This window comes from Lathyrus oleraceus, chromosome 3 (assembly GCF_024323335.1).
Source record: "Lathyrus oleraceus cultivar Zhongwan6 chromosome 3, CAAS_Psat_ZW6_1.0, whole genome shotgun sequence".
Taxonomy (NCBI): Eukaryota; Viridiplantae; Streptophyta; class Magnoliopsida; order Fabales; family Fabaceae; genus Lathyrus; species Lathyrus oleraceus.
In genome coordinates this window covers 40,441,002-40,467,244 of record NC_066581.1, presented here as the reverse complement: position 1 = coordinate 40,467,244, position 26,243 = coordinate 40,441,002, and the positions used below count along the sequence as shown (strand labels likewise).

The following is a 26,243-nucleotide window of genomic DNA, read 5'->3' as shown; positions in this document are numbered from 1 at the left end:
GCTACCCGGATCCTTGAGTTTAGGGGGCATGTTTTGGATTATAGCGCTACATTCGGCAGGGAGTGTAACGGTTTCGCTATCCTCAAGTTTCCTTTTATTAGAAAGAATTTCTTTTAAGAATTTAGCATATGAGGGCATCTGCGTAATAGCTTCGGTAAACGGAATTGTAACGTTTAATTGTTTAAGGAGATCAACAAATTTTCTAAATTGGCCTACATCTTTGGTTTTAACAAGCCTTTGAGGGTAAGGTATAGGTGGTTTGTAAGGTGGTGGAGGTACATAAGGTTCCTTCTTTTCTAGGGTATCCTTATTACTCTCTTCCTTTTCCTTAGGTTCACTTTCCTCAGTAGATTTCTTAGGGTTTTGGTTTTCTATCCTTGGATCAGACGGTCCTTCCACTTCCGTTCCACTTCTTAATATAATTGCATGAGCTTGGCTTCTCGGATTAGGTTGGGGCTGTCCAGGGAATGTACCAGTTGGTGCAGCAGTAGGTGCTTGTTGTTGAGCTACTTGAGATATTTGGGTTTCTAACATTTTGTTATGGGTAGCCAAGGCATCTACTTTGCTTGCTAGTTGTTTAAGTTGTTCGCCAGTGTGTATGTTCTGGTTTAAGAAATCTTTATTGGTTTGTTGTTGGGAAGCTATAAAGTTTTCCATCATGATTTCCAAGTTGGATTTTCTAGGGGTATTATTGTTAGGATTCGGTTTCTGATATCCCGGAGATACAGATGGGGTTTGATTCGGAGACTGTCCAGGTGCGTATAAAGCATTATTACTCTTATATGAAAAGTTTGGATGGTTCTTCCAATTTGGGTTATAGGTATTCGAATAGGGGCTTCCTTGAGCATAGTTTACTTGCTCTGTTTGGATTCCAGTCAAGAGTTGACATTCCGCAGGAGTGTGGCCTTGGATTCCACAGACCTCGCAATTCTGAGTTATAGCAACCACGGCGGTTGGAGGTGATACGTTTAAACTTTCAATCTTCTGGACCAAAGCATCCACTTTTGCATTAACGTGATCGAGGTTACTTATCTCGTACATGCCAGTTTTCGGTTGAGGTTTTTCCACTGTTGTTCGTTCGGTTCCCCACTGATAGTGGTTTTGGGCCATGCTCTCGATAAGCTGGTAAGCATCAGCATAAGGTTTGTTCATTAGTGCACCACCTGCAGCGGCGTCTATTGTTAACCTTGTATTGTATAAGAGACCATTATAAAATGTGTGAATTACTAACCAGTCTTCCAAACCATGGTGTGGGCAAAGTCTCATCATGTCTTTGTATCTTTCCCATGCTTCGAAAAGAGACTCGTTGTCTTTCTGTTTAAATCCGTTTATCTGGGCTCTTAACATAGCTGTTTTGCTTGGCGGAAAATATCGGGCAAGAAAAACTTTCTTCAACTCGTTCCAGGTGGTGACTGAGTTGGAAGGGAGAGATTGAAGCCATCTTCTAGCGCTATCTCTTAATGAGAAAGGAAAAAGACGAAGTCGAATTGCCTCTGAAGTGACACCATTAGCTTTAACAGTATCAGCGTATTGGACAAATACGGATAAATGAAGGTTTGGATCCTCGGTAAGATTTCCAGAGAATTGGTTCTGTTGCACAGCCTGCAACAGTGAAGGTTTAAGTTCAAAGTTGTTTGCTTCGATTGCGGGCGGAGCAATACTTGAATGCGGTTCATCTTGCGATGGAGCGGCGTAATCTCTAAGAGCACGAGCTGGTTCTGCCATCTCGGTTAAAGAAGAAAAATGTTTTTGATATCAGGAAGGTTTATAGGAGGGAGATTGTTTTCGGCACGATATTCCCGAATTCGTCGTAAGACTCGGAGATATAGTTCGATATCGTTGATTCGTAAATAGAGCGGTTCGCCTTGAGAGCGAGTGCGTGGCATACAAATCAACGAAAGAAAGAATAGAAGGAAAAAGAAACCTTAGTCTCTACAGCGTAACGGAAGAGTTACGATATCGATTGAATAAAAGTCCCCGGCAACGGCGCCAAAAACTTGATCGCTCGACTGTGTGAGTCGAGAATGGGATACAAACTGCAAGTGCACAGTTCTATCGCGTAGTTTTAAAAGATATCGATCCCACAGGGACTTATGAATCGATATACCGTTATCTAAAGTTACTACGTAAAGCTAAGGTGAAAATGTTCGATTGTTTGGGGAAAAACTAAGAGCTAAACTAATATCTAGATTAAATATCAATAAAACGGATATCGGTATGTAGTTCGTCAAAACTAGGGAATCAATTCCTTGTCGGTCTCTCGGTTTTAAAATAAATCGTTTCGATTAACTTTATTGGTTAAAGGTTTTATCTCAAACTCTCGCTCTGTTGAAGAAACCATGATCTTAGATTAATGTAGCTGTCACTTATAATTAAGTCAAAAATCATATTTTGAAAACAATAAAGTTGCAGAAACTCTTTTTAAGAAAATACTGACCGTTTTAAACACCCTTATCTCAAACTTTCGCTCTGTTGACTTAGGTTATACAATTAAATCTAAATGCTTAACTCTCGTCCTCACATTCAATCTTTAAAAATACTTTTTGAAAAAAGTCAGAATTTAATTAATTCTAAAACTTGCTCTCGCCCTGAGATAGACTTAATGACTAACTTACACTGTCCAGTTAAAACCTCAAACTCTCGCTCTGTTGGTTTCAACTTCTTTATGTCTTTTACTTTTGTAAAAATCTTGTTATTAAACCTGTAAGTTAAGACCATAAAAAGATTGATTCTAATTTAAGTTTGAATAGACCGACTTAGTCTTGACCCCTTTTCTGCTTACTTTACATACCGATACCTAGGCAAATTAGCCAGACATGCTAAATAAATAAGAATCTATATCATGCATAAACAGACTCATTCCAGGCATGCAATGTAAATAAACAATAGAATAAAACATTAAAAATTAAATAACGATTAAAGAACCTGAATGCGTAATACAATGGTCTTGAACACTCCTCCACAAGCCGGTAGGATTTGTTCTTGGATTCTTCAATTAAACAGTAAAATAAATCAAGGAAATAAAACTGGAATATAACGTAAGGTTAAATCCGGTATAAAGTTGCACAGTAGTTTCCGGTGTAGAAACTACTACGCGAAAAATATCTAAAAGCTAAGAACGGGGAAAATAAATTGCAAGGGAAAAAGAAAATAAAGCTTGCAAAATAAAATAAATAAAGTGAACGATGCTGGAAAGGAAGAAAATAGGCAAAGGCGTGAAAGGAAAATTGGCAGAGCTTTCGCAAAACTGAGCGTGCAAAACCTCCTTTCTTTTGGTTTGTGAGATGGCTATTTATAATAGCCTTGGTAACTGCATTCCGTTCCTCCCATTCTTCAGCGTGGCTATATCCACGGCGTGCATATAGGAGACCAACTCCTTAACGTTATTCTTCAAGTCTTTCTGAGGGCGATACTTGCGCCAAAAAGGTAGTGGAGTTGTGTGACGCTCGTCACGCTATGTGTGACGTCCGTCACAAGGCTACTTCGCGTGACGCTCGTCACGCGTCCTGTGACGTCCGTCACAGGCACAGCATTGGTGACTTGTGCGCTTTGGGCTGGGCTTTGGCATTTGGTTCCTTTTCTCTCCTTTTTGTTCCTTTTTACACCTCCTTTTCTTCCCTTTTTCACTTTTGCTTCAAAATGGGTACCTGATATAAATAGAAGAGGAATACTGCATAATATCTGATAAAATGAGATAAACTAGCGTAAATGATAATATAATTTAATTGAATTAAGTCTTAAAAAGCGATATAATTTCGTGTTATCACGTATCTGAGCTAAAAGAGTCATATGTTGGGCTGAATCAGAATGAACCGTATGTTAGGCTGTATCTGATAATATTTGTTGTATTTGCAGCGAATATCTGAGGTGGGCTTAGAGATGCCACCATTGGGAGGACGTCAGAATGAATGTTGACATGGGGTATATCTGAAAGCCGTATTTGTAATTGAGAAGGATGTCCGTCTGAATGGATCTTTATTTTGACTGTATCAGGAGGGTAATTAACCTGAAACATGACGTTAGTTTCATGCAATGTCATGATGCATGAGATGCAAATGTTGTATGCATGCGTGTGCTGTGAAACGATGTGATGAGTGAATTATGCGTCTGGAATAAATGCGAGCATTGTGTGCATGTATATGAAATGATGTAATGTATATGATGCGGAATGAAAATTGTATATAGTATGTGATGTGAAATGATGTAATGAATGCATTAGGCGTCTGAAACATTCTTCCAGGGGACACTACTGGGGAGATAATCTCAGTCTGCTGGTCGGAGACATTGGTATTGATGACCCTGTCTCGGCTGGGGGATACTTGATTTCTGTCTGATGGTGGAAACACTCAACAGAGCCTGGCTGGGGATGGAAGAGATGACCTTTCGGTATGGTGGTGCCGACCTCTTCTGGGGAATAATTGGCGTTGCCGGGGAATCGAATTAGCAACGGATTCATTGGAAAGCATGGTTAGACCTTCTCCTTGGTCCTGAAGTCTTGTAGTAATCGCTATTTCTATTTTAGGCATGTATTTTTGTAAACATTGATCATATTCAAATGCATATATCAATTCAAATTAAATCAATGGACGTTTATGCAATCAAAACAGAAAAAGTGAAAACAAAAGCATCTTTTTTGGGGATAAAATTGTATTGACTTTGAAAGAGGGCCTATAAACAGGCAATTTGTGTACAAGGAGACAGAAATCCTAGTAAAAGGAAATTGTCAAGACAACAAAGAGAAAGCCATGCAGAGAAAGTCCTATTTATTGTAATTCCACTACTGTCATCATGTCTTCAAGCATCTCATCTCCTGTTGTCGGATAGAGGTGATTGGGTTGCTCAGTCCCTTGGAACTTGGTTGAAGCTGACAGAGAACGGGACATAGTCATACGCTTTAATCCCAATAATTTTTGCCTGGACCGCCTTTTCAGGTTTTTCAGTCCACCGGGATACCCTTTTTTTGCCCAAGCCGCCTTTTCAGGTTTTCGACTTGCCGGGTGTACATTTTTATAGGTTTATCCCTAATTTTTGCCCGAACCCTTTTGGTTCGCCGGGATGCCCTTACTTTTGCCTAGGTACGTCGCCCTAGCGGGTCTCTGTTATGCGTAGTATTTTTTAACTACGTCCGCGTTCACAGGATGCGGGAAGTCTTCGCCATCCATTGTAGCAAGTATCATGGCTCCACCGGAGAATACCTTCTTAACCACAAATGGCCCTTCGTATGTGGGAGTCCACTTGCCTCTGGGATCCCCTTGTGGTAGAATGATACGCTTGATCACTAAGTCGCCAATTTGATACACCTGTCTCTTGACTCTTTTGTTAAACGCCTGGGTCATGCGTTTCTGATATATCTGCCCGTGACAAACAGCCGCAAGTCTCTTCTCATCAATCAAATTTATCTGATCGAGCCGAGTCTGAATCCATTCATCCTCGCCTAAACCCGCCTCTTTCATGATCCTTAGGGAGGGAATCTGAACTTCCACTGGTAAAACGGCTTCCATTCCGTAGACTAAAGAGAAAGGAGTTGCCCCTGTCGAAGTGCGTACTGAAGTGCGATAACCGTGAAGAGCAAACGGTAACATCTCATGCCAGTCTTTGTACGTTACTGTCATCTTTTGTATGATCTTCTTGATGTTCTTATTAGCAGCCTCTACGGCGCCATTCATCTTTGGCCGGTACGGAGAGGAGTTATGGTGCTTAATTTTGAGCTGCGTGCAGAGTTCAGTAATCATCTTGTTGTTCAAATTAGTACCATTATCAGTGATAATTCTTTCAGGGATGCCATATCGACAAATAAGACTATTCTTGACGAACCGTGCCACCACATTCTTGGTGATAGAAGCGAATGAGGCTGCCTCTACCCACTTTGTGAAGTAATCAATAGCGACGAGAATGAAGCGATGTCCATTAGAAGACGTAGGTTTAATCTCTCCGATCATATCGATGCCCCACATTGCAAAGGGCCAAGGAGCTGTCAACACGTTCAATGGAGCAGGAGGCACATGTACTTTGTCCGCATAGATCTGACACTTGTGACAGGTTCTGGAGTGATGGTGGCAATCCGCTTCCATGATAGACCAATAATACCCTGATCTCAGAATCTTCTTGGCCATTGTATGTCCATTAGAATGAGTCCCAAAAATACCGTCATGCATGTCTTCCATAATCCTTTCTGCTTCCTTTTTATCCACACAGCGAAGCAGAGTCGAATCATGATTACGTTTGTATAATACTCCGTTACTCAGAAAGAATTTAGCGGAGAACTTCCTCAGGAATTTTCTGTCATTGATGGATGCCCCTTCAGGGTATTCCTGAGCTTCTAAATATCTTCTTACGTCGTGGAACCAAGGTTTCTCCGGTACCTTCTCAGTGTTAAGTTCATAACAGTATGCTGGTTCATCTAACCGTCCAATGGTGATCCTGGGAGCTTCATTGTCCCATCTGACTCTGAACATAGATGACATGGTAGCTAATGCGTCTGCCAACTGGTTCTCTTCTCGTGGGATATGTTCGAATGTTATCTCTTCAAAGTATGGGATTAATGTCATCACCCGTTCTCGGTAAGGGATGAGATTCGGATGCTTAGTGTCCCATTCTCCTTTGATCTGACTGATTACTAATGCTGAGTCTCCGTACACACTCAAAAATCTGACCCGCCGGTCTATAGCGGCCTTGAGTCCCAAAATACATGCTTCATACTCAGCCATATTATTGGTACAATGAAAACATAGTCTAGCAGTGAAAGGCGTATGGTAACCCTCGGGAGAAATGATTACCACACCAACACCATTGCCCAATGCATTAGAAGACCCATTGTCGCACCTCGAAAAAAAAATGGGGATACGACTTCAAAGCGAAGCGCGATCGCACGCTCGCAATGATGGACTGAACAGAGTCGCCACCGAACTTTATTTATTCCTAAAAAGGAAAGGGGAAATATCGATAAAACCCAGGACAAAAGAAAGGATAAGATATGGTCATCGCAACCAATATCAGGGTTCGGGAGTCGATTACGCAAGGGGAAGGTATTAGCACCCCTCACGTCCGTTGTACTCAACGGGAACCATTAGGTCAGTCGTGTGCGTTAGTGTTAGTTTGAAATGTTAGGCTTTTCAGTTTATTAGGTGGGAAAGAAAGAGTAAAAGAGAGGAAAATGTTTTTGGATTTTTTAACGAAGGACTAAACCTAAGTTTTTTATTAGTGGGCCTGACAAGATTTACAAATCCTGCTCCTACGTATCTCAAAAGAGAAATCAAGGCTTACGTAGTTCTGGGTAGAAAAATGTTTGTTTGTTGGTCGATTTTAGCGAAAGCTATATTGTATTAATTGACAAAAACATCGTTTTACCCAAAACAGATGAGGAGTGAACGCATACCACACATCGAACGGATTTATAAATCTACATTCGGAAAAGCGTCATTTATCTCTACTCAACAATCGTGGCCGAAACATTGTTTTGTATCACTTAAGACAATATATCTTTCATTTATGAAAAAGGTTTTTGATTAATCGCACAGCGGCGAGAAAAGAGTTTGATTGGTTGGATATGTTTTGAGTGATGGCGAGGACTTGGATGAGCGAGATATACATCTCGAATCCTAGCCTCAGGAGTGCATGGTATACACCATGTTCCATTTCCATCTTTATAAAAAAAGTTAAAATAGGAATTAAGTATTTTGGAATTTGATTGAGAAAAAGGGTTTGAAGAAACCGCATTGACAATTTTAGGCGATGGCGAGAGTTAAGATTGGCGAGGCATACGTCTCGAATCTTAACCTCAGGAGTGCATGGTATACACCATGTTCCATTTCCACCTTTATTGAGAAAAGTGTTTAAATATGAATTAGGTATTTTGAGCTTTTGTTGTGAAAATGACTCGACCATAGATCAAGTATTGATGGACGTTTGAGAAATTTGAATGAGTGTTCGAGAGAACAAAGTGGATAAATTTGAATGATGGCGAGAGCTAGGATTGGCGAGATATACATCTCGAATCCTAGTCTCAGGAGTGCGTGGTATACACCACGTTCCATTTCCATCTTTATTGAAAAAAAGTCTTGGATATGAATTAATATTTTTTGAGTTTTTATTATGAAAAATGGCTTGACGTTGGATCAAGCATTTGATGAAGTTTTGAAATGGGATGGAATAGGAGGGAGAAATGAGTTGGTTCGTTTATTGAGAAAGTACTCGACGTTGGATCGAGTCATATTTTTTGTATTTTTTGGAAATGGTTGATTTTATTCTTGTGTTAGTATCTAAAATAGAGAAATAAAACAAAGACAAAATTATATACACATTGGGGGAGTGGGGTACATTTGTCAAATGGGGATCAAAACAATCATGAAATAATTAAATCGGACCCAAATAAATAATGCATGAGTGTAAGTGCAAGAGAACCGACTCATTGTAAGAAAGCCCAAGAGTAAGCTATGTGAGGTTGACGGCGAGGCTTAAAAAAGCCATCGACTTACAAGGGTGTGAAAAAGGGGCTCGATATTAAATCGAGAAAAGTATGATTTTTTTTAGTTTTAAAATGGTTTTGCATGCATGATGGATTTAAATAAAAAAGCATGGACATAAGAAATATTAACAGGAACAAAATGCTGAAAGACAATAAAACATTAAAAAAATAAAATGTTGAAAGAAAAGAAAAGGAAATACTAAAAAAAAAAAGAAAATGCTAAAAAAGGTGCTACATACAAATATCGAACCCACTCCTCCAAAGACTATGAATCTACATTCTCTCCACTAGACTGCTTATAAACTAGATGTTATTTTAGTACTAACTTAAATATGTGAACTAAGATAAACTAAAAAAAAAGAAATGAAATAAAAAACTAAATAATAAAAAAAAGACTACCCTAATTAACCCTGCCATTAATAATCATTAACATACTATTAAAAAGAATACTAAACATATTATATTCTTTATAGTCTTTTATATCTTAAAGGTTTGTTTGGTTTAAACTAAAAAAAATAAAAAAACAAAAAAAAAACAAAAGTAACAGCATTGCTTCATCGTCCTCCTCTCTCACTTCACTCAGCTCTCTCAAACCCCACGTTTTTCTCAAACGCTCTCAATCGCACTCAATCGTCTCTCCCGCGTCCAAACTCTCTCTCGCGTCCAAGCTCTCTCTCTCGTTCCCAATCTCAATCGCTCTCAATCTCTCTCTCGTCCAAACAGCATGAAAGTTTGAAAGGAAGCTCACCTTCGGTGAATCGGTAGCTCAGGTAAAGACCGAATCTCCTTCCTTCGCCTCCTTCAATCGATTTCTTCTCTGGTTTGGGGAATTAGGGTTTTCGCTTTTGAAGTTTCGCCGCTCCCTTTTTCTCAAATTTTTTCCTCTCCTTTTCTACTGATTTCTGCTGCCTATTTATCTTCCGCAGATAGGGTTTTGAGTTTGATGCTCAATGGTCCAATGGAGAATGTTTTCAGAAGTGCTTTTGGATGCTAAGAATTGGAGTGCCTTCTTTGATCATTGGACTCAGAAAGGTAATCTGAACCACACTTTCTCCAATTCTTTTGTCTGGATGCCAAATTGGGAATTTTTGAAATTTTACTACTTGAAATAATTAACCGTGCTTTACTGCAGTGACTTAAATGGAGCATTGATTTTTAACCGCCTTCGACCATGTGAAGGAATTTGTAGACATCCATCTAAGTGAAGCAGTACCAATAACACCTCCAGCCGGTAGACCATCAACGAAGGGCATCTTGAAGATGTTGATCGTCTATGATGATGCTCCACTTCTTAAGAACTCGAAATGGGAAAAGCAGGTGAAATATTCAGAAAGTCTGCATTTGAAGCATCTGTACTAACTTTACTATGTGCGAACTTCAACAGGTACAGGAGGAATGGCCGCACGGCATCTTTGAAATTGAGAAGGCAAACAAGGACTCTCCTGGGATTTGCTTTCTAATGGATGGTTAATCGTGTTCAAATCATCCCCATCAATTGCTATATCTGAGTCACTTTGATCATCTTCCTCGGAACCGGATGGATTTCCATATGCTATAGCCAACAGCGCAAAAGTCGTGTTTCCTTTTTCAGTATTTGAAGCTTCCATATAACTTTGATCAGCAATTTGTGCCTGTTGTTCAGAAGACTCAATAGGAACATCATATAAATCATTTCCGGCAATTCTGTTTTGTTCGTCCTGGATACGTGCCCTGCTCGGGAATGCTTACATCTTCATGCACAGCAGTAAACTTATTTCTAGTTACTCCAGAATCAATTGTCCCATCATTAAAGAAGCTACAATCAACTGACATTAGGTATCTAGCCACTGGTTCTTTAGGCTGTACAATTGCAACTCAGAAAAAACTTAATATTCCACATGTAACACATGAGAATAATATTTGGTCTGATAACCCATCTCCTTGGCTCGTACTTCTACTTGTTGATATTCCGGTTGTTGCTGTTTCTGTTTTTTTCTTGCAGGTTTGGAAATATTGGATGGCTGGCATGCTAGCATTGAGTTGGCAACAGGTGTTTCAAATGGGGGATGGGATGATGCTAGCAGGATTAATACCAATTGAGTTGGTCAAAGCCAAATTTCATGTGGTTAGTAGCATATGCATCCTTGGTCTGTTTCTGTTCAAAACCCCATGGTGACGTGTTGATTTTGCAGGTCAATGTAATGGATGTCCAACCTTGCAAATCCACTGCCCTGGATCGCTGCAGTCCTAATGTGGTGTTGTACAGGACCAAGGTTTTGATGATGTATGTCTACTGTTTTGGCCATGATTGGCATGAATCCATAGGGTGATGATAGGGTCGTGGCTGCTACAGGACCATGATTGCAGGATACTTGCCAAGGTGAATTCCATACCAACTCCAAATGAGTTGTCTTGTCCAATTAACCGCTGTAAGTGTAGTACATGATCATGTCATTGTGGTGCCTTGTTTGTGGTGAATGCAGGGGTCCAATTAACTGCAAAGAGCAACTGACTAGTAGCTTCAAATGTGGTCAATACAGATTGAATAACTCCACGCCCATACAAACAATTCAGCAGAACAGGATTGCAAGAATCTGGCCTCTCCATTAAAATAATATCAAAAAAAATCCATGACTTTGCCAAAATAACGGCATTTTGTTGATATTGAAGCTTCAGTTACATGGCCACCAAAATTCATGTGATCTAAAGCAATGCATGCAAGAGTAGAAGCCACTGATTTTGAAGCAGGGCTTACGCTCACAATATCATCACGTCGGCGAGAAAGTTGCAGCATTATTTTTTCCAACTCTTGGAACAGATGGGTTATGTGAAATGAAAGTGATCTGACCATGTCACAATAAGAAGCATAATGCGTCCTCTGCTTGTCACACTCCTTATTATTATCCCCAGAAACATCCACAGACCCTGCATGATTCAACTGATTACTGGAACCTAACCGCCTGTTTGAAGAACCAATAGAATTTGTTTGGTGTGGAGAACCAGTGGCACGGCCCAAATCTCGATAGAGGTTAATAAGATCAAAAAACTGTGATTCTATTCCCCAGCCTGATGTCCTCCGTCTGAGTAATGGATCAAGAATCTGCCTGAAAGAATTGAACCTTTGATCTTCAGTTTCGTGTGCATCGGCTTCAGCCTGTTGTGAATCAGTTAAAGAACTAGCAACATCATCCTCTATCTCACGCTTTGTATTTTCAAGTAGAGAGATTTGCTACAAAATTTCACGGTGGACATGACCAATGTTTTCAAGAACATCCTTGCTGTCATTTCCAAATTCTGTAAGCAAAGCAGTCATCCAGCGGCTGTCTTTTGAAGCAGCAAGAAAGAGAAGGAACTCGACCAGGAAAAGTGAAGAAAATGTGTTGCAGCAGCTAATCTGATATGAGCCTTGTCGTTTTCACTATCAACGAAATCATCAGTCTCCCGTAGCATTCTTGATAAAATATCCATGAGTCCATTAATGTTCTGCTTCGTGTGTGTCGTCACTAATTAATACTCCTGTTGTTTGAGTGGTCTCAATGATGGTGCCAAGTGGAAAAGAACCTTCTAAGCTTATTGCCATATTTAGAACACATCCAGCACGCTCGATGCTCCATGGAGGGGTATCACTCCAAATCCCAACAAAATCCACACGGATGGGTAATTCTACTTTAAACTTTCTAGGATGGAAAGGCTGATGAATGTAATCATTATGATGGCTGTTAATCTGATGTTATGTTAATTATTGTTTATGTTTGTAGAAAAAAAATATTCCAATTCAGAAATCCAAATTCAAGTCAATATTTTCTGGTTTTGTTACGAAATGTCATATTTGTATGAAATGTGTATGAAATGCGTACAGGGAAAAAACACGGAATTTATTTTAATGAATGAATGTATAATGAATATGAATGATTGAATGAATCTAATGCTAGTATTTGGCATAAAAATTCATTAAAATGAGCGAGGACTAGGAACATGACAACAGAATGTGAATGATAACATAAGTGACAAACATCGAACAAAGGGGTGAATGGTGTAAATGTACCTGAAATGTTATTTGTAATTTGATTTTGAAATGTATATAAAATGGATTTTTTAGAAATAATCCAAGACTAATTTAAATATCAATTTAAATAATAATAAAAAATCAGTATAAAACCCAATAAAAATCAAATTAATCCACTAATTTGTTAAGATTACTTTTGACATCAATTCTAACATCTATTTGAAAATTAAAATCAATTAGAGTTTTGAATCATTAGTAAAGATAACAATTAAAATTAAATTGAAATTTGGGAATTAAACTTAATTTGAAATTAAAATCAAAAATTGAAAAATTCAAAAGTCAAATGATTAAAATCCATTTTATAGTCAAAAGCACCATGATCAAAAAGGCATAGACAATGATCAACGTGTAACAAAAATATGGAGTTGGGAATGAATGTATGCAAATGAATTTTTAGGCCAAGTGCCAAACAAAATAAAAAATTCAGGGTCAAAATCGGGGTATGACAGTTGCCCCTATTTAAGTATCTTCTACTAGAGAATATGAAGCAGGACACTCTTCATATGATCATAGTGGAAGATGATTAAATACTAAGAAGACCCGGATTTTGATCCTGAATCCCTATGACATGATGTGATATGATATGATATGATATGATATGATATGATATGATATGATATGATACGATATGATATGATACGATATGACATGATATGATATGCATGAATGCATGACTTTTCTTTTTTTTTTTTTTTTTTTTTTTTAATTTTCTTCCCTGCTAGGGATATGGTGGACCCTTGACAGGAGATGCTACTAGACAGACCAATCTGTGGGGAATGCTGATGGTCCACAGGAAGACAGACAAATGGTAAGGAACAACTTGCTGGGGAGACAGTCCTGCTGGAGAATCAGGCACACACTGGGGAGTAATCAAAATGAGATTTGATTAATCGATACTTGGGATACAAGAGGTTTCGGTAGTAAGTTCACATATGACTTACTAACCCGAATAAAGGAAAAGATGCTACAACAGGTTCATATATGACCTGACAACGCTGGGGAATAATCATGGAGAAAAACTCTTCAGAACAGGTTCATGTATGACCTGACACCGGAATAAGGGTTCAACAACAGGTTCATACATGACCTGAATGGTATTGAACAAACAGAGAAAAATCTTCAGAGCAGGTTCAAGTATGGCCTGACACCGGAATAAGCGTTCAACAACAGGTTCATACATGACCTGAGTAGGATTGAACAAAGAATCCTCAGAGCGGGTTCAAGTATGACCTGACCCCGGAATAAAAAGGTTCAACAACAGGTTCATACATGACCTGAATAGGATTGAACAAAGAATCTTCAGAGCAGGTTCAAGTATGACCGGACCCCGGAATAAAAAGGTTCAACAACAGGTTCATACATGACCTGAATAGGATTGAACAAAGAATCTTCAGAGCAGGTTCAAGTATGACCGGACCCCGGAATAAAAAGGTTCAACAACAGGTTCATACATGACCTGAATAGGATTGAACAAAGAATCTTCAGAGCAGGTTCAAGTATGACCGGACCCCGGAATAAAAAGGTTCAACAACAGGTTCATACATGACCTGAATAGGATTGAACAAAGAATCTTCAGAGCAGGTTCAAGTATGACCGGACCCCGGAATAAAAAGGTTCAACAACAGGTTCATACATGACCTGAATAGGATTGAACAAAGAATCTTCAGAGCAGGTTCAAGTATGACCGGACCCCGGAATAAAAAGGTTCAACAACAGGTTCATACATGACCTGAATAGGATTGAACAAAGAATCTTCAGAGCAGGTTCAAGTATGACCGGACCCCGGAATAAAAAGGTTCAACAACAGGTTCATACATGACCTGAATAGGATTGAACAAAGAATCTTCAGAGCAGGTTCAAGTATGACCGGACCCCGGAATAAAAAGGTTCAATAACAGGTTCATACATGACCTGAATAGGATTGAACAAAGAATCTTCAGAGCTGGTTCAAGTATGACCGGACCCCGGAATAAAAAGGTTCAATAACAGGTTCATACATGACCTGAATAGGATTGAACAAAGAATCTTCAGAGCTGGTTCAAGTATGACCGGACCCCGGAATAAAAACAATTGGACTTTGACCGTAAGCAATGGACTACAAACAGCTTTTAACGGATTTTGCCAACTACAATTGGACTTGAAAATGACCGGGAAAACCGGATGTTGGTTTAGGGATACCAAAGACAAGCTGGAATTAGAGGTCAAAGGATCTAGGATCGACAACAAGACCTGGGTCAATGCAAAATGAGCACGAAGTACATTTCGGCTATGCATGATTTGAATTTCCTTTTATGCATGATATATGAATGATCATGATTATGAGAATGCTGACACTGGGCAGACTGGGAGTTTGTAAAGGCTTTTTATGGAAGCTCATGATTCCTCAACACCGAGAACTCAACCAAATATTTGTGATAGATGTTGCCAAAGGAGGATCCTATCCAGTTTGATGGCCACAGCTTAGCCAACGGATCCTTTTGGAGGATTAATGAATCGTGCTAGCATAACTTTCGGGCACTCGTCTTGAACTCAATAGTTGTTGATGTATGGCAGAATTTGTTTGAGCAGTTTGAAAGCACGAAGAAAGAGGTTCTGCCCCTCTGTGGCTCATCTTGCCCCAGTTTGTTGGGACTGTGGAGATGTTCACTTTGAAAGTGAGTTTGGAAACAACTTGCCATGAGACTACCTCGAGATGGCTTGCCCCAAGTGTTTGTAACTTGCAGTAGTCTGATCTTGACTAACCAAATGCTGGAATGGTAGACTCTTGATTGATTGTCCTTTGGATAGCTGAACTCATTGAGCTTTGAGGTGGCTTGCCCCCAGTGTTTGTAACTTGCAGTAGTCTGAACTTGACTAACCAAATGTTGGAATGGCAGACTCTTGGTTGACTGTCCTTTGGATAGTTGGACTCATTGAGCTTTGAGGTGGCTTGCCCCGGTCTGATTCTTGAAGCAGATTACTCTTGGCTAGATGACCCTTAGGGTGATTAGCTCGAATTAACGGATGTTCAAAGTGATTTGCCCCTGACTAGACTTCTTTCACTCCATCAAGTTCCTCAACTATGTATTGAATTTCTTTGATGCTAAGTGTTGACTCGCAAATAAGATTGTTCATTCAAAAATTGGTAATTTTAATTCAATGCTTATGCAAAAATTTGAAATCAAATTTTATTGATATGAACGGGTAAAATACAGTGAACGAGTCGTTGATAAGAACACAATGGTGATCAAGTCCTTCACAGTACGCAAGTTGGTGCTATCAAATGATTAACAAAAATCGTTTGGAGTCAGGTTAACACAACCTTGTTATAGTATGCTTTCAAAATAAACCCTGCCTCAATTAGGTCTTTTAAGGGTTGTAACGTGGTCTGGTTCGCGGTTTCTTGAAACAAAAGGATATAAGGCTCAAAATTTGTTTTTACCCACCCCTTCTTCTTGATGATCTCCAGTTCCTATGTTCAGTTAATTCAATACACGCATTCGAATTCCAAGAGGGTTCGAAGGTGTGATGAGAATTCAAGACGAATTTTCTTGAAATGACAGTCACCTTATTTTGTTTTTGTCGAGGATTCAATGACCTCTTTTGATTGATTTATTTTATCCCTAATTTTGCCTGGACCGTTTTTTTTTTGAAGCTTTCGGTCCATCGGGATGCCCTAACTTTTGCCTAAGTCATTTCGTGGTTTTTGACTTAGCGGGCTTTTTATTTTATTTTTTAAAGGTATTGACTGCCACATTATTGGTGGATAAGGATCAACCAACACTAATTTTAGCTTTTCTCAGCTTCTTCGACATCTCAACATGTGCGCAAAGGATAACATGTGGTTGAACCTAATTGGAGGGTATACATATGGACGATTTTTTTTGAAAGATCGAATGCATGATCAAACTATCTGAACACAACTACCCTGCCCCAGGTTAAGATTAAGGGTTTTAGATCCGAAATAAACACCAACTTCTAGGCTCAAAGTGGTTGACTAGGGATTAACTCCTTATCTCTTCAGTGTTTGGGGATTTGAAACAATGCCTTACATCATCGACAAGGTTTTACTCAAAAGCATACCACAACAATTTTAGGTGTTTCATTTTCATCATCCTCCCTCCAATCTTTGTTAACACAACAGTTTGATAAACAAAAGTGAATGAGAGGAGAATTTTTGTTTTTTTAACATAAATGAAAAACGAGTGAATACGAATGGATCAATTCAAAAGATGCATAAACATTTCATTAATCTTACCAATTCAAATAAAACAACAATGCTTAAAAGCAAATAACAACCAACATGCAAAGAAACTACAAAAGAAGTGTTGAAACAGCCAAATGATTGCCGGCTCTAGGGAATGACTTCTTCAAACTTGAAGGTTGGGATCAACAAGCTTTTTGACATTGGCATGATGATCTTCAAATTCTTTTCCTTCAATCTCATCGTTGAACGCAACCTTCTTGAATCCACTACTCACTTCTCCTTTTCTTTCATTGGTATGGGTCGTGACATTGGAAATCCAAGGCGGTATCTCAATGCTCTTACCAGGAAACAATGATAGCTCATTAGCCACATCCCTGACATCTTCCTTGTGGAACAAAACCTTGAGGGTTTTCAAGGGTCCTTTCCCTTTCTCATTACCTGGCCCAGAAATCAAGGTATATGTACTTGAGCCTTCCTCCTTGAGTGTTGGTGACCCTATGTTAATCAATCCTTGCAGCTTGAGCTTAAAACTCTTGCATTCCTCGATGGAGTGCCTCATTGTTCCAGTATGGTATTCACACTTGATCTTCGGGTGATCTTCTTCAAAGACTAAACTCTTTTTGTTAATCAGTCCTCGTACCAAGGCTTTTAGCGCACAACAAGAATCTAGGTTATGTCCCAATGCCCCTTTATGGAATTCACACGTTGCATTTGGATTGTACCATGGCAGGTCTGGTGACACAGGTGTGAGAGCTCGAGGGGTCACCAAAGCATTCTGGATCAGTTGCGAGTAGAGCTTGCTATATGGCACCGGAATTGAGTCATTGTGATCCTTGTTCCTCTTGTTCTGATTCTGATTTTTGTTTTGAACCTGGTTTTGGTGACTTTGAGGAGCAATAGCCAGAGGATGTTGATGATGACGCCTTGAGGGAGGTCTATATGCCGGTAGACGAGGAGTTGCCATATAGAATTTCCCTTGACTTGAGGTGACACCAGATGGATGCGGGGTAGTAGCTCTCTTTGTTGCAGCAGTGTATATTGGGTGACCCTCTTTTCTCAACAAGACTTGCAGGGTTTCCAAGACCCATCTCATTTGGCTCTTCAAAAGATTAAGTTCCCCCTTCAGTGCTTCTTGGCCTTTCCTTAGCTCGTCCATCATCTTCTGAGACATGGTTCTTTGTTCTAAACGCGTGTTGAGAATCACTTTGCTTCACGGATAAAGGATGGATGAGTTTTTTTTATTTTGGTAATTTGTCTGGAGAATGACATGCATTATGATGCGATGCAAATGCAATGAATGAATGCAATGCAAGCCATGCATATTTGTGTTTTTTTCTTTAATACACGGGTTCAAAAGTCCGAGGTACTGATAAATCTGATTGTTTTTCCAAAACGGGGTTCTCACCGGGTATGATCTAGGGCTTTGTTACAAAGGATCCCCAGAGTCATTGATTCACAAGACTGTTTGACGCTTACGGGAAATACTTCCCGGTCGTCAACTCCATCAAGGGAGTCTATTCTGGGTGAGGTTCTCGTACCGACTCTTACGAAGTATACACCTCGCGAGTCCGTACTACGCAACCATCGACTGGGTTCTAGACAGGGTACTCAGAGTCATGGATTCGAAAGACTGTTTGACGCTTACGGAAAATACTTTCCGGTCATCAACTCCATCTAGGGAATCTATTCTGAGCGAGGTTCTCGTATCGATTCTTACGAAGTATACACCTCGGGAATCCATACTACGCAACCATCATTTCTAGTTGGCCAAAGGTTTAATGTTCTAAAAGGTCCTTAGAGTCATGGACCCCTTTGAAACATCGACGCTTACGAGGTATACACCTCGGGCGACAATATTTGCAAAAGAATCTACTCTAAGTGAGGTTCTCGTACCGACCCTTACGAAGTATTCACCTCGGGAGTCCGTACTACTCAACCATCATCCTATCTTATGTTTTTTCACTCTAGACTCGGGTGTAGAGTCTTTCCCACATGGTTTGCAATCAAATACCCAAGTACCAACAATCGCAATAGAACCAATATACAACATATATCAATATAACAATAAAGATATTAAAAGCAATAAATAAGGGAAAAGCCATAAAATTAAACAAACAAAGGCACACAAACGTCCTAACTAGGCTTGACTCGCTTAAGGATTTATCTTCCCCAGCAGAGTCGCCATCTGTCGCACCTCGAAAAAAAAATGGGGATACGACTTCAAAGCGAAGCGCGATCGCACGCTCGCAATGATGGACTGAACAGAGTCGCCACCGAACTTTATTTATTCCTAAAAAGGAAAGGGGAAATATCGATAAAACCCAGGACAAAAGAAAGGATAAGATATGGTCATCGCAACCAATATCAGGGTTCGGGAGTCGATTACGCAAGGGGAAGGTATTAGCACCCCTCACGTCCGTTGTACTCAACGGGAACCATTAGGTCAGTCGTGTGCGTTAGTGTTAGTTTGAAATGTTAGGCTTTTCAGTTTATTAGGTGGGAAAGAAAGAGTAAAAGAGAGGAAAATGTTTTTGGATTTTTTAACGAAGGACTAAACCTAAGTTTTTTATTAGTGGGCCTGACAAGATTTACAAATCCTGCTCCTACGTATCTCAAAAGAGAAATCAAGGCTTACGTAGTTCTGGGTAGAAAAATGTTTGTTTGTTGGTCGATTTTAGCGAAAGCTATATTGTATTAATTGACAAAAACATCGTTTTACCCAAAACAGATGAGGAGTGAACGCATACCACACATCGAACGGATTTATAAATCTACATTCGGAAAAGCGTCATTTATCTCTACTCAACAATCGTGGCCGAAACATTGTTTTGTATCACTTAAGACAATATATCTTTCATTTATGAAAAAGGTTTTTGATTAATCGCACAGCGGCGAGAAAAGAGTTTGATTGGTTGGATATGTTTTGAGTGATGGCGAGGACTTGGATGAGCGAGATATACATCTCGAATCCTAGCCTCAGGAGTGCATGGTATACACCATGTTCCATTTCCATCTTTATTAAAAAAAGTTAAAATAGGAATTAAGTATTTTGGAATTTGATTGAGAAAAAGGGTTTGAAGAAACCGCATTGACAATTTTAGGCGATGGCGAGAGTTAAGATTGGCGAGGCATACGTCTCGAATCTTAACCTCAGGAGTGCATGGTATACACCATGTTCCATTTCCACCTTTATTGAGAAAAGTGTTTAAATATGAATTAGGTATTTTGAGCTTTTGTTGTGAAAATGACTCGACCATAGATCAAGTATTGATGGACGTTTGAGAAATTTGAATGAGTGTTCGAGAGAACAAAGTGGATAAATTTGAATGATGGCGAGAGCTAGGATTGGCGAGATATACATCTCGAATCCTAGTCTCAGGAGTGCGTGGTATACACCACGTTCCATTTCCATCTTTATTGAAAAAAAGTCTTGGATATGAATTAATATTTTTTGAGTTTTTATTATGAAAAATGGCTTGACGTTGGATCAAGCATTTGATGAAGTTTTGAAATGGGATGGAATAGGAGGGAGAAATGAGTTGGTTCGTTTATTGAGAAAGTACTCGACGTTGGATCGAGTCATATTTTTTGTATTTTTTGGAAATGGTTGATTTTATTCTTGTGTTAGTATCTAAAATAGAGAAATAAAACAAAGACAAAATTATATACACATTGGGGGAGTGGGGTACATTTGTCAAATGGGGATCAAAACAATCATGAAATAATTAAATCGGACCCAAATAAATAATGCATGAGTGTAAGTGCAAGAGAACCGACTCATTGTAAGAAAGCCCAAGAGTAAGCTATGTGAGGTTGACGGCGAGGCTTAAAAAAGCCATCGACTTACAAGGGTGTGAAAAAGGGGCTCGATATTAAATCGAGAAAAGTATGATTTTTTTTAGTTTTAAAATGGTTTTGCATGCATGATGGATTTAAATAAAAAAGCATGGACATAAGAAATATTAACAGGAACAAAATGCTGAAAGACAATAAAACATTAAAAAAATAAAATGTTGAAAGAAAAGAAAAGGAAATACTAAAAGAAAAAAGAAAATGCTAAAAAAGGTGCTACATACAAATATCGAACCCACTCCTCCAAAGACTATGAATCTACATTCTCTCCACTAGACTGCTTATAAACTAGATGTTATTTTAGTACTAACTTAAATATGTGAACTAAGATAAACTAAAAAAAAAAGAAATGAAATAAAAAACTAAATAATAAAAAAAAGACTACCCTAATTAACCCTGCCATTAATAATCATTAACATACTATTAAAAAGAATACTAAACATATTATATTCTTTATAGTCTTTTATATCTTAAAGGTTTGTTTGGTTTAAACTAAAAAAAATAAAAAAACAAAAAAAAAACAAAAGTAACAGCATTGCTTCATCGTCCTCCTCTCTCACTTCACTCAGCTCTCTCAAACCCCACGTTTTTCTCAAACGCTCTCAATCGCACTCAATCGTCTCTCCCGCGTCCAAACTCTCTCTCGCGTCCAAGCTCTCTCTCTCGTTCCCAATCTCAATCGCTCTCAATCTCTCTCTCGTCCAAACAGCATGAAAGTTTGAAAGGAAGCTCACCTTTGGTGAATCGGTAGCTCAGGTAAAGACCGAATCTCCTTCCTTCGCCTCCTTCAATCGATTTCTTCTCTGGTTTGGGGAATTAGGGTTTTCGCTTTTGAAGTTTCGCCGCTCCCTTTTTCTCAAATTTTTTCCTCTCCTTTTCTACTGATTTCTGCTGCCTATTTATCTTCCGCAGATAGGGTTTTGAGTTTGATGCTCAATGGTCCAATGGAGAATGTTTTCAGAAGTGCTTTTGGATGCTAAGAATTGGAGTGCCTTCTTTGATCATTGGACTCGGAAAGGTAATCTGAACCACACTTTCTCCAATTCTTTTGTCTGGATGCCAAATTGGGAATTTTTGAAATTTTACTACTTGAAATAATTAACCGTGCTTTACTGCAGTGACTTAAATGGAGCATTGATTTTTAACCGCCTTCGACCATGTGAAGGAATTTGTAGACATCCATCTAAGTGAAGCAGTACCAATAACACCTCCAGCCGGTAGACCATCAACGAAGGGCATCTTGAAGATGTTGATCGTCTATGATGATGCTCCACTTCTTAAGAACTCGAAATGGGAAAAGCAGGTGAAATATTCAGAATATCAGTTAAGAAGTCTGCATTTGAAGCATCTGTACTAACTTTACTATGTGCGAACTTCAACAGGTACAGGAGGAATGGCCGCACGACATCTTTGAAATTGAGAAGGCAAACAAGGACTCTCCTGGGATTTGCTTTCTAATGGATGGTTAATCGTGTTCAAATCATCCCCATCAATTGCTATATCTGAGTCACTTTGATCATCTTCCTCGGAACCGGATGGATTTCCATATGCTATAGCCAACAGCGCAAAAGTCGTGTTTCCTTTTTCAGTATTTGAAGCTTCCATATAACTTTGATCAGCAATTTGTGCCTGTTGTTCAGAAGACTCAATAGGAACATCATATAAATCATTTCCGGCAATTCTGTTTTGTTCGTCCTGGATACGTGCCCTGCTCGGGAATGCTTACATCTTCATGCACAGCAGTAAACTTATTTCTAGTTACTCCAGAATCAATTGTCCCATCATTAAAGAAGCTACAATCAACTGACATTAGGTATCTAGCCACTGGTTCTTTAGGCTGTACAATTGCAACTCAGAAAAAACTTAATATTCCACATGTAACACATGAGAATAATATTTGGTCTGATAACCCATCTCCTTGGCTCGTACTTCTACTTGTTGATATTCCGGTTGTTGCTGTTTCTGTTTTTTTCTTGCAGGTTTGGAAATATTGGATGGCTGGCATGCTAGCATTGAGTTGGCAACAGGTGTTTCAAATGGGGGATGGGATGATGCTAGCAGGATTAATACCAATTGAGTTGGTCAAAGCCAAATTTCATGTGGTTAGTAGCATATGCATCCTTGGTCTGTTTCTGTTCAAAACCCCATGGTGACGTGTTGATTTTGCAGGTCAATGTAATGGATGTCCAACCTTGCAAATCCACTGCCCTGGATCGCTGCAGTCCTAATGTGGTGTTGTACAGGACCAAGGTTTTGATGATGTATGTCTACTGTTTTGGCCATGATTGGCATGAATCCATAGGGTGATGATAGGGTCGTGGCTGCTACAGGACCATGATTGCAGGATACTTGCCAAGGTGAATTCCATACCAACTCCAAATGAGTTGTCTTGTCCAATTAACCGCTGTAAGTGTAGTACATGATCATGTCATTGTGGTGCCTTGTTTGTGGTGAATGCAGGGGTCCAATTAACTGCAAAGAGCAACTGACTAGTAGCTTCAAATGTGGTCAATACAGATTGAATAACTCCACGCCCATACAAACAATTCAGCAGAACAGGATTGCAAGAATCTGGCCTCTCCATTAAAATAATATCAAAAAAAAATCCATGACTTTGCCAAAATAACGGCATTTTGTTGATATTGAAGCTTCAGTTACATGGCCACCAAAATTCATGTGATCTAAAGCAATGCATGCAAGAGTAGAAGCCACTGATTTTGAAGCAGGGCTTACGCTCACAATATCATCACGTCGGCGAGAAAGTTGCAGCATTATTTTTTCCAACTCTTGGAACAGATGGGTTATGTGAAATGAAAGTGATCTGACCATGTCACAATAAGAAGCATAATGCGTCCTCTGCTTGTCACACTCCTTATTATTATCCCCAGAAACATCCACAGACCCTGCATGATTCAACTGATTACTGGAACCTAACCGCCTGTTTGAAGAACCAATAGAATTTGTTTGGTGTGGAGAACCAGTGGCACGGCCCAAATCTCGATAGAGGTTAATAAGATCAAAAAACTGTGATTCTATTCCCCAGCCTGATGTCCTCCGTCTGAGTAATGGATCAAGAATCTGCCTGAAAGAATTGAACCTTTGATCTTCAGTTTCGTGTGCATCGGCTTCAGCCTGTTGTGAATCAGTTAAAGAACTAGCAACATCATCCTCTATCTCACGCTTTGTATTTTCAAGTAGAGAGATTTGCTACAAAATTTCACGGTGGACATGACCAATGTTTTCAAGAACATCCTTGCTGTCATTTCCAAATTCTGTAAGCAAAGCAGTCATCCAGCGGCTGTCTTTTGAAGCAGCAAGAAAGAGAAGGAACTCGACCAGGAAAAGTGAAGAAAATGTGTTGCAGCAGCTAATCTGATATGAGCCTTGTCGTTTTCACTATCAACGAAATCATCAGTCTCCCGTAGCATTCTTGATAAAATATCCATGAGTCCATTAATGTTCTGCTTCGTGTGTGTCGTCACTAATTAATACTCCTGTTGTTTGAGTGGTCTCAATGATGGTGCCAAGTGGAAAAGAACCTTCTAAGCTTATTGCCATATTTAGAACACATCCAGCACGCTCGATGCTCCATGGAGGGGTATCACTCCAAATCCCAACAAAATCCACACGGATGGGTAATTCTACTTTAAACTTTCTAGGATGGAAAGGCTGATGAATGTAATCATTATGATGGCTGTTAATCTGATGTTATGTTAATTATTGTTTATGTTTGTAGAAAAAAAATATTCCAATTCAGAAATCCAAATTCAAGTCAATATTTTCTGGTTTTGTTACGAAATGTCATATTTGTATGAAATGTGTATGAAATGCGTACAGGGAAAAAACACGGAATTTATTTTAATGAATGAATGTATAATGAATATGAATGATTGAATGAATCTAATGCTAGTATTTGGCATAAAAATTCATTAAAATGAGCGAGGACTAGGAACATGACAACAGAATGTGAATGATAACATAAGTGACAAACATCGAACAAAGGGGTGAATGGTGTAAATGTACCTGAAATGTTATTTGTAATTTGATTTTGAAATGTATATAAAATGGATCTTTTAGAAATAATCCAAGACTAATTTAAATATCAATTTAAATAATAATAAAAAATCAGTATAAAACCCAATAAAAATCAAATTAATCCACTAATTTGTTAAGATTACTTTTGACATCAATTCTAACATCTATTTGAAAATTAAAATCAATTAGAGTTTTGAATCATTAGTAAAGATAACAATTAAAATTAAATTGAAATTTGGGAATTAAACTTAATTTGAAATTAAAATCAAAAATTGAAAAATTCAAAAGTCAAATGATTAAAATCCATTTTATAGTCAAAAGCACCATGATCAAAAAGGCATAGACAATGATCAACGTGTAACAAAAATATGGAGTTGGGAATGAATGTATGCAAATGAATTTTTAGGCCAAGTGCCAAACAAAATAAAAAATTCAGGGTCAAAATCGGGGTATGACACCCATCAAAAACCATAGTCCATCGGGATCCCCATTCGGGTCCTTCATCCGGTCTAGGTTTTTCATAATCAGTGACAAGCATGACATCCTCATCTGGAAACTCAAAATTCATAGATTGGTAATCGTCCACCGCTTGATGAGCCAGATGATCAGCTAGCACGCTTCCTTTGATTGCTTTCTGGGTAGTATACTGGATATCGTACTCTGTTAAGATCATCTGCCATCTCGCTATTCTTCCGGAGAGGGCAGGTTTCTCGAATATGTATTTGATGGGATCCATCTTAGAAATCAACAAAGTGGTATGATTCAACATATACTGTCTTAGTCGGCGAGCATCCCAGGCCAAAGCACAGCAAGTTCTCTCGAGCAGTGAGTATCCTGTTTCACAGTCGGTAAACTTTTTGCTAAGGTAGTATATGGCATGCTCTTTTCGACCAGACTCGTCATGTTGCCCCAACACACACCCCATTGAATTTTCTAACACGGTCAAATACATGATTAGAGGTCTTCCTTCAACGGGCGGTACCAGAATTGGAGGTTCTTGGAGATATTTCTTGATTTTGTCAAAAGCTTCTTGACATTCCTCATTCCATATCATCTCTTGATTTTTCCTCAGTAGCTTGAAGATGGGTTTGCAAGTAGCGGTCAAGTGGGAGATAAATCGAGCAATGTAGTTCAAGCGTCCCAAGAAACCTCTGACTTCTTTCTCCGTACGGGGAACTGGCATTTCTTGAATAGCTCTCACTTTAGCCGGGTCAACCTCAATTCCTTTACCGCTGACAATAAAGCCCAAGAGTTTACCGGATCTTACTCCAAAAGTGCATTTGTTTGGATTCAATCTCAACTTGTACTTCTTCAACCTCTCGAACAGTTTGTATAAATGATCGAGATGTTCTTCTTCAGTATGAGACCTAGCTATCATGTCATCCACATATACTTCTATCTCATGATGAATCATATCATGGAACAAAACCACCATAGCACGCTGGTACGTTGCCCCTGCATTCTTTAAACCAAATGGCATTACTTTATAACAGAACGTGCCCCATTGCGTCACAAACGTAGTTTTCTCCATGTCCTCAGGCGCCATCTTAATCTGGTTGTAACCTGAGAATCCATCCATGAATGAGAACACTTTGTGTTGAGCGGTGTTATCTACCAGAACATCAATGTGCGGGAGTGGAAAGTCATCTTTGGGACTCGCT

At 39.1% G+C, this 26,243-nt stretch overlaps 1 long non-coding RNA gene and 1 pseudogene across 9 annotated transcripts; both read left to right on the top strand.

The window, feature by feature from the left end:
- Positions 1-1,240: 1,240 nt before the first annotated feature.
- Positions 1,241-1,340, top strand: LOC127133741 (uncharacterized; annotated as a pseudogene).
- A 7,626-nt stretch (positions 1,341-8,966) lies between these two features.
- On the top strand, positions 8,967-24,336 carry LOC127132366 (uncharacterized). 9 transcript variants are annotated; one of them, XR_007806688.1, is made up of 7 exons: positions 8,967-9,234; positions 9,391-9,496; positions 9,597-9,781; positions 9,849-10,279; positions 10,446-10,568; positions 22,717-22,904; positions 23,008-24,336. It is a non-coding gene; the product is annotated as an uncharacterized LOC127132366 (long non-coding RNA). The 9 variants fall into 9 exon arrangements; XR_007806686.1 differs by lacking the exon at positions 10,446-10,568 and adding an exon at positions 22,527-22,649 and having other exon boundaries at positions 9,597-10,279; positions 22,770-22,904; XR_007806683.1 differs by lacking the exon at positions 10,446-10,568 and adding an exon at positions 22,527-22,649 and having other exon boundaries at positions 9,597-10,279.
- The last annotated feature ends 1,907 nt before the right edge of the window (positions 24,337-26,243 follow it).